Source organism: Cervus elaphus, chromosome 11 (genome assembly GCF_910594005.1).
Source record: "Cervus elaphus chromosome 11, mCerEla1.1, whole genome shotgun sequence".
Classification (NCBI taxonomy): Eukaryota; Metazoa; Chordata; class Mammalia; order Artiodactyla; family Cervidae; genus Cervus; species Cervus elaphus.
Window position 1 is genome coordinate 45,070,526 of NC_057825.1, and position 8,057 is coordinate 45,078,582.

The 8,057-nt window shown below is 41.2% G+C and overlaps 1 non-coding gene across 1 annotated transcript; it reads right to left on the reverse strand.

Moving 5' to 3' along the window:
• Positions 1-211: 211 nt before the first annotated feature.
• TRNAG-CCC lies at positions 212-284 on the reverse strand. Its single transcript has one exon. It is a non-coding gene; the product is annotated as a tRNA-Gly (tRNA).
• Between the last annotated feature and the right edge of the window lie 7,773 nt (positions 285-8,057).

Genomic DNA, 8,057 nt, shown 5'->3' on the forward strand with positions numbered 1-8,057 from the left:
AACCGATAACTTGCACATTTACATTCATTTATGCACTGAGAGTTACTGTTAAATTATCCACACCATCGTCACTTTTTCTTTTACCTACTTTCATTCCAGTTTATTTTTGAAACATAAATTATTAGAAACTTTTTTTTTTTAATTATATGTTTACTTACTTATTATTTTTATTTGTCCACACCAGGTCTTAGTTGGGGCATGTGGGATCTAGTTCCCTGACCAGGGAATGAACCTGGGGCCCCTGCATTGGGAATACAGAGTCTTAGCCACTGGACCACCAGGGAAGTCCCCTAGAAACATTTTTATACTAGTTTTTTAACTCTGTTTATTATGACAGGTGGAAATAATTGTAGCATCTGAGTTATAATCTTAATTAGAATTAAATATCACCCCTGTTTTATAGATGATGAAGTTGAACATAATAACTTATTCAGGATAAGTCTCCAAAGTAATTCAGATTTAACCCTTTAATACATACTGTTGTAGATACTTATCTTTCTGTGCATAATGCCAATTTGATTTTATGAATCTTATTTTGCTCTTTGAGCAAACTTTTACTTTAAAAATTCAAACCAGTCATAAAGATGTGATTGGGTGAGATGTTTTTAGAAGAGAAAGATCTACCTCCTTTAAAGATGATGAACTAATAAAGGTGTGTATAATAGCACTGTTTATCAACTGTCAGTTTATGCCTTAACCTACAAAAATGAGGTGATTTTTCTCAATTATGGGCAAATGCTTACACCTAATTCCTTTCCTACATTTTGTGTTAAATTCATTATCATTAGATTGAAAACTCTCCTTGAGAGTTAGCACTGGTTAAAAATGCATCTTTCTGTTCCTTGAATATTTTGCACAGGATTGTCGATATAGTAGGTACTTAATAAAGGCTTGAGTAAATAGATGAATATAGTTTTAAATTTTACTTATAATTACTTCAAAATGAGTACACATAGATTGAAAACATTTCCCTTTCAATTTATTGAGAATCTGTTAAAACACAATCCACAAATTGTAACACTTAAAACATAACTTGTTTCCTAAGGATTTACTCCGCATTCTATTTCTTCTCAGTTTTTTAGGCAGTGTTTAGGACTTGGTTTCAGAATCAAACTTGTTTTCTTTAAAAATGGGAATTGTATAGTCTGTGGGGTTGCAAAGAATCAGACATGACTGAGCAACTTCCACTTTTCTCCACTTTACCTATCTTGGGTGGCTGTGGGAAAGACTGGCATAATATACGGAAAAGTTCTTTGTAAGCTAGGGTATTCAAGTGATAGTGTCAGAGGACAGAATAGTCCTCAAGAAACTTTTAACTTTAACTAGACATTCTTTTATTTAAATGAGTTACAAAATTATTTAGATATGTTAGAAATTTTATTTGAATCGACACAGATAATCATGATGATGTGATCACTCACACTCACCTAGAGCCAGATATCCTGGAATGTGAAGTCAAGTGGGCCTTAGGAAGAATCACTATGAATAAAGCTAGTGGAGGTAATGGAATTCCAGTTGAGCTATTACAAAGCCTAAAAGATGATCTTGTGAAAGTGCTGCACTCAATAGGTCAGCAAATTTGGAAAACTCAGCAGTGGCCACAGGACTGGAAAAGGTAAGTTTTCATTGTAATCCCAAAGAAGGGCAATGCCAAAGAATGCTCAAACTACCACACAATTGCATTGATCTCACAAGCTAGTAAAGTAATGCTCAAAATTCTCCAAGCCAGGCTTCAGCAATACATGAACCGTGAATTTCCAGATGTTCAAGCTGGTTTTAGAAAAGGCAGAGGAACCAGAGATCAAATTGCCAACATGTGCTGGATCATCAAAAAAGCAAGAGAGCTCCAGAAAAACATCTATTTCTGCTTTATTGACTATGCCAAAGCCTTTGACTGTGTGGATCACAATAAACTGTGGAAAATTCTGAACGAGATGGGCATACCAGACCACCTGACCTGCCTCTTGAGAAACCTGTATGCAGGTCAGGAAGCAACAGTCAGAACTGGACATGGACCAACAGACATGTTCCAAATAAGAAAAGGAGTATGTCAAGGCAGTATATTGTCACCCTACTTATTTAACTTATATGCAGAGTACATCATGAGAAATGCTGGGCTGGAAGAAGCACAAGCTGGAATCAAGATTGCTGGGAGAAACATCAATAACCTCAGATATGAAGATGACACCACCCTTATATCAGAAAGTGAAGAGGAACTAAAGAGTCTCTTGATGAAAGTGAAAGAGGAGAGTGAAAAAGTTGGCTTAAAGCTCAACATTCAGAAAACTTAAGATCATGGCGTCTGGTCCCATCACTTCATGGGAAATAGATGGGGAAACAGTGGAAGCAGTGTCAGACTTTATTATTTTGGGCTCCAAAATCACTGCAGATGGTGACTGCAGCCATGAAACTAAAAGATGCTTACTCCTTGGAAGGAAAGTTATGACCAACCTAGATAGCATATTAAAAAGCAGAGACATTACTTTGCCAACACAGGTTCGTCTAGTCAAGGCTATGGTTTTTCTGGTGGTCATGTATGGATGTGAGAGTTGGACTGTGAAGAAAGCTGAGCACCGAAAAATTGATGCTTTTGAACTGTGGTGTTGGAGAAGACTCTTGCGAGTCCCTTGAACTGCAAGGAGATCCAACCAGTCCATCCTAAAGGAGATCAGTCCTGGGTGTTCATTGGAAGGACTGATGCTGAAGCTGAAACTCCAGTACTTTGGCCACCTCATGTGAAGAGTTGACTCATTGGAAAAGACCTTGATGCTGGAAGGGATTGGGGGCAGGAGAAAAGGGGACGACAGAGGATGAGATGGCTGGATGGCATCACCGACTTGATGGAGATGAGTTTGAGTAAACTCCGGGAGTTGGTGATAGACAGGGAGGCCTGTCGTGCTGCGATTCATGGGGTCGCAAAGAGTCGGACATGCCTGAGCGACTGAACTGAATTGAAGCTGAGTGTATCCCAGCAATGGGCTTGAATGCCCGTCATGCTGAGAAAGATACTGCACAAGACTGAATGCTTAGTATTCAGTATCCACATATGATGAGGTTTGCTATTGATCACAGTGGACATAAATGCTTATTTCAATCATCTGCTGTAACTTTGAATTTTTTTACTTACTCCAAACAAGACTGGTTAGACCGTCATTGTTTTTGCCTCCTTGTGTAGCTGATTAAGAGCTCATACCAGGTATGGGAGAAGCGCTCTTATATTTTCCTGTCCCTTGTGCTTGTGTTGAGAGTATTAGCCTCAGTCAGAGGTGTCTTTGCAGGATTTTCTTTTAAAGCCGCTTGTCTGTTTTGTGAGGATTGGTTTTGGAAAGCTGCTGATACAATCTGTGAAGCTACCTGCCAGGGCACACACTGCCTGAGTTGCATAGCCACAATAGTCACAGGAACAAAAGTAGAGGCCGTGTCCTGGACTGGCACTTGGCTGTGTGAGGACCAGACCATGTGAATAGCCACGGACAATCAACACAGTCAATTTGGTAGAACTTTTATTTCTTTTTTCAAACAAAATGAGCAGAAATGTTCTAGTAGTTGCTTCTTTCCACACCAGATGGGGCATCTTGCTCCCTCCTGCTCCTGTGTGTTCATCCCACTTCAGAAATACTGCCCTGGCTCCCTGCTTCCTCTTGCTGAGGTCAGTCAGTGCGGCTCCATCCAAGAGTGATTGTAGAGATGGGGTCACCAAGGCAAGTAGGGCAGAAAATAAAGAGTCGGTTGTTCAAAGTCAAGGAATACACACAACACATATCATTAGACTTGCTGATGAATGCACTTTGCAGTGAGTCGGTGGAGGCGGGGTCAACCAGAACTCCCCGGTCCACCACTGCCCCCACGTCCAGTAATATATAATTGCAAGGCCCTGTGGAAAACTTTAAAAAACCATGCCAGCATGCTTCACAGCACCCTTGGAGAGCTGAAAGGAATCTGCCGATTGAATCAGCCTCAAGGAGGGGACGAGTTATGACGAATGTCCTGGTGGCCCATGGTTCTGCCCCAGGAGGGCACACACAAAGGGTCAGAAGCCTAGTGTGTGCTACACCCGCCCTCTGAAAGGTGAGCATGTGCAAAGGTGAGGAAATTAATCTGCTCAGACACTTGAAGATAAGAAGATCTTACTGCAGAGGGTGACAACAGGAGGTAACAGCTGAACATTATGTAATATATTTTGTATAGAGAAGGCATTTTTAAAAATTGCTTTAATGTTATATTCTAATTCTAATCGTATCCTTTAAAATATCTACTATTGCATGCATTTCAATTCATGTTACAGTAAGCATTTCAGTTACTCAAAGTTTTCCTTAAAATAGACAATGGTTTAATTACCATTTGGAACTGACATCACAACTAACTAGGAGAATCCAAGTCTTACAAAGATGAGCGACAGAGATGATAAATGAGAAGAGAGGGAGGAAGGAGAGAAGACAAGACATGGAGGTGAATGCATTGATCAAGGCATTCTGTAAAAAGCAGTTGAAATCTAACAGAACTGATAATAAGTGGCCAAAGAGTTCAAAGTGCAAACTATCAGGAACCTAGGAACTCAGAGAAAATGGAGATAAATTCTGGATGAACCTTAGGTGCTTTCCGGTTGAAAAACCAATGAACAAACCTCTGAATCTCAAACACTGGGTACCACAATTCAATTATGTCTCCGAAAGAAACCAGAAAGTTTCGCAAAGAGTTGTGCTACCTCATTACATCTCCTGTAACAGAAATTGTTTAGACTTAAAACCAACAGTTTCAGTTCAGTAGTCCACATCCCAACACATCTTTAAAGCAGTCATTTTCTCACTGGCAGGTGACCCTCCAGCCATTCTGAGCCACTTCACAGCCTCAACAAACCTTGCCCCCCTTGTCTCTCTGGCTGCATTCTGCTTAACCTTTCTGGAGCTCTGCTTTCTTCCCCTGCCTGACTCCCCAGGGGTCTGTGCATCTTTACTCCTGTCACTTTTTCCAGGGGTCTTTCTGGTGCCTTTAACATTACCTTGACATGTAGCAGCTCTGACTCTCAAGCATCATACACACCTGCCAACTCAGAACCTCCCCTTGTTCTGTTGTAATTGATAGTGATGGTTAATCCTTGAGGGCCAAACTTTTCTTTCAACTTTCAATCCCCAGGACTGGCCCATCATCCTTCATACAGGAAGGGCTCAGTCTGTGTTATTGAGTGACTGATTAATGAATAAATCTAAAATATGTTTCAATAAACATTGAATAAACATATTTCAATAAACATATAAAGCACAATATGTTTCAATAAACAATTTCAATAGTATGACTCTAAGAATAACTTTTTTTCTAAAATTGTTACACTAATCTTTATTTGAGCATAACACAAGGGTTTTCACTACCAACTTGTTCTTGAAGTGTGGAATTTAAGCATTTTTTAAATATTAATTATTTTAGTTTAGTTTCTTTTTTCTTTTTTGCTGTGGCGGGTCTTCATTGTTGCACGTGGGCTTTCTCTAGTTGTGGTAAGTGGGGGCTACTCTTCATTGTGGGTCATGGGCTTCTCATTGCAGTAGCTTCTCTTGTTACAGAGCACGGGCTCTAGGCGCTCAGGCTTTATTAGTTGTGGCACACAGGCATAGTTGGCTCTGTGGCATGTGGGATCTTACCAGACCAGGGATCGAACTGGTGTCCCCTGCTTTGCATGGAGGATTCTTAACCACTGGACCAGCAGGGAAGCCCCTGAGCTGCTGCTTTTAAAGCAGGCTGTGTTTTACTGAAGGCTTCTGATTCTTTTATTTTAACCAGAGAGCTAGCCTATAAATAATCTATATAAGATAATCAAAATGCTCCAAAATGCTCCTTTATTCAGTCAATAAGAGCTTAATCTAGGTACTGAGAACACATCAGTAAACAACAACAAAAAGGAATCCCTGCTCTCATGGAATTTACATTCTAGTTGGGGGTGATAAGCAGGTGGGGTGGAAGGGGTGGGATGGGGAGGGAGGTTCAAGAGGGAGGAGACATGTATACCGCTAGCTGATTCATGTTGATGTTTGGCACAAACCAACACAATTCTGTAAATCAATTATCCTTCAATGAAAAATAAATTTTAATAATGTATATTAAAACATTATGTCAGCTGATTATTTGAATAAAGAAAAATAAAGCAAGGTAAGGGGGTAAAAAGTGACTGGAGAGAATTTGTCTAATTAGAGTCAAGGAAGGCTTTTCCAGTAAGGCGGCACTTGAGCAAAAACATGAAGAAAGTAAGCACTTTTATCAGTTCAGTTCAGTCACTCAGTCGTGTCCAACTCTTTGCGACCCAATGGACTGCAGCACACCAGGCCTCCTTGTCCATCGCCAACTCCCAGAGTTTACCCAAACCCATGTCCATTGAGTCAGTAATGCCATCCAACCATCTCATCCTCTGTTGTTCCCTTCTCCTGCCTTCAATCTTTCCCAGCATCAGGGTCTTTTCAAGTGAGTCAGCTCTTCGCATCAGGTGGCCAAAGTACTGGAGTTTCAACTTCAGTCCTTCCAATGAACACCCAGGACTGATCCCCTCTAGGATGGACTGGTTGGATCTCTTTGCTGTCCAATGAACTCTCAAGAGTCTTTTCCAACACCACATTTCAAAAGCATCAATTCTTTAGCACTCAGCTTTATTTATAGTCCAACTCTCACATCCATACATGACTACTGGAAAAACCATAGCCTTGACTAGACGGACCTTTGTTGGCAAAGTAATGTCTCTGCTTTTTAATATGCTGTCTAGGTTGGTCATAAGGTGTGTGGATAACTGCAAAGGGCATCTAAGATAAAGGAACAGCAAGTACAGTGGCCCTGAGGTGGGAGTGAGCCTGGGGTTTTGAAGAACTACAAGGAAACCTGTGAGGCCAGAGCAATGAGGGACAGAGAGTTGTAAGATGCGAGGTTAGGAAAACAGTGGGGCCCAGATTCCCTGGAGCCTTCTACGCCACAGTAAGGCCTTTGCATTTTGTTTTAAATGAGATGGGAGTGCTCTGCGAGTGCTGAGAACTGAAAAGGGACTTGAGTTTGAAATGGTCACTCTGGCTGGCGCATAGGAGACCAGTAAAGGTGGTTTCAATGATCCAATCATCCAAGTGAGAGATGATGATGGCTTGGATCAGTGTAGTAATAGAGGCAATAATGAGAAATATTCAGATTCTGGATCATTTTAAAGGTGACATTAAAAGGAATTTAAGGTGGAATGTGAAAGAAATTGATGAGTTCATGGATGAAGTTTCTAGATTGAGCCACTAGAAGATGGATTTGCCACTTGCTGAAATGGGAAAGATTTGGGATGAAACAGGTTAGGGAGGTGGGCTTCCCAGTTGGCACTAGTGGTAAAGAATTCACCTGCCAGTGCAGGAGATGCAAGAGATGCATGTTCAATCTCTGGGTCGGGAAGATCCCCTGGAGGAGAGCATGGCAACCCACTCCAGTCTTCTTGCCTGGAGAATCCCATGGATAGAGGAGCCTAGCAGGCTACAGTCCATAGGGCTGCAAAGAGTTAGACATGACTGAGGTGACTTAGCACACAAGAATTATTTTACAACTCAAAGGCAGAGGTAAGTAAAACATTTACTGGTGGTGGGAAGGGGGGCATCTGTTAACAGGGAAAATGCTGAGAAGGCAGCCAAGGAGAGGCAACAACCCTCAAATTCAGCACACTAACAAGTTTAACCAGTCTCTGCAGCCCTGGGGACCTTTTCATGATTTGTATACCTTTTAGGCCAGATATGGAGTTACCATGGTTCTTAAAAAGGAACTAGAGGATCAAGCCATTTGAAAAGTCTTATTTAAAAGGAAGTCAACATGTTATCTTTTTACAATTACCTTGTGATCAGGCATCATCCATCCCACCCCACCCCATACACCCATCTATCCTGTTGTGCTTTTCACACCTCACTTTTTTTTTTTTTTTTTGGCTGTGCCTTGTGGCTTGCAGGATCTTAGTGCCCTGACCGGGAACTGAACCTGGGCCTAGGAATTGAAAGCACCAAGTCCTAACCACTGAACGGCCAGGGAATTTGTTTTAATGATGTAGTCCCTTCTCCTCCTCCAGG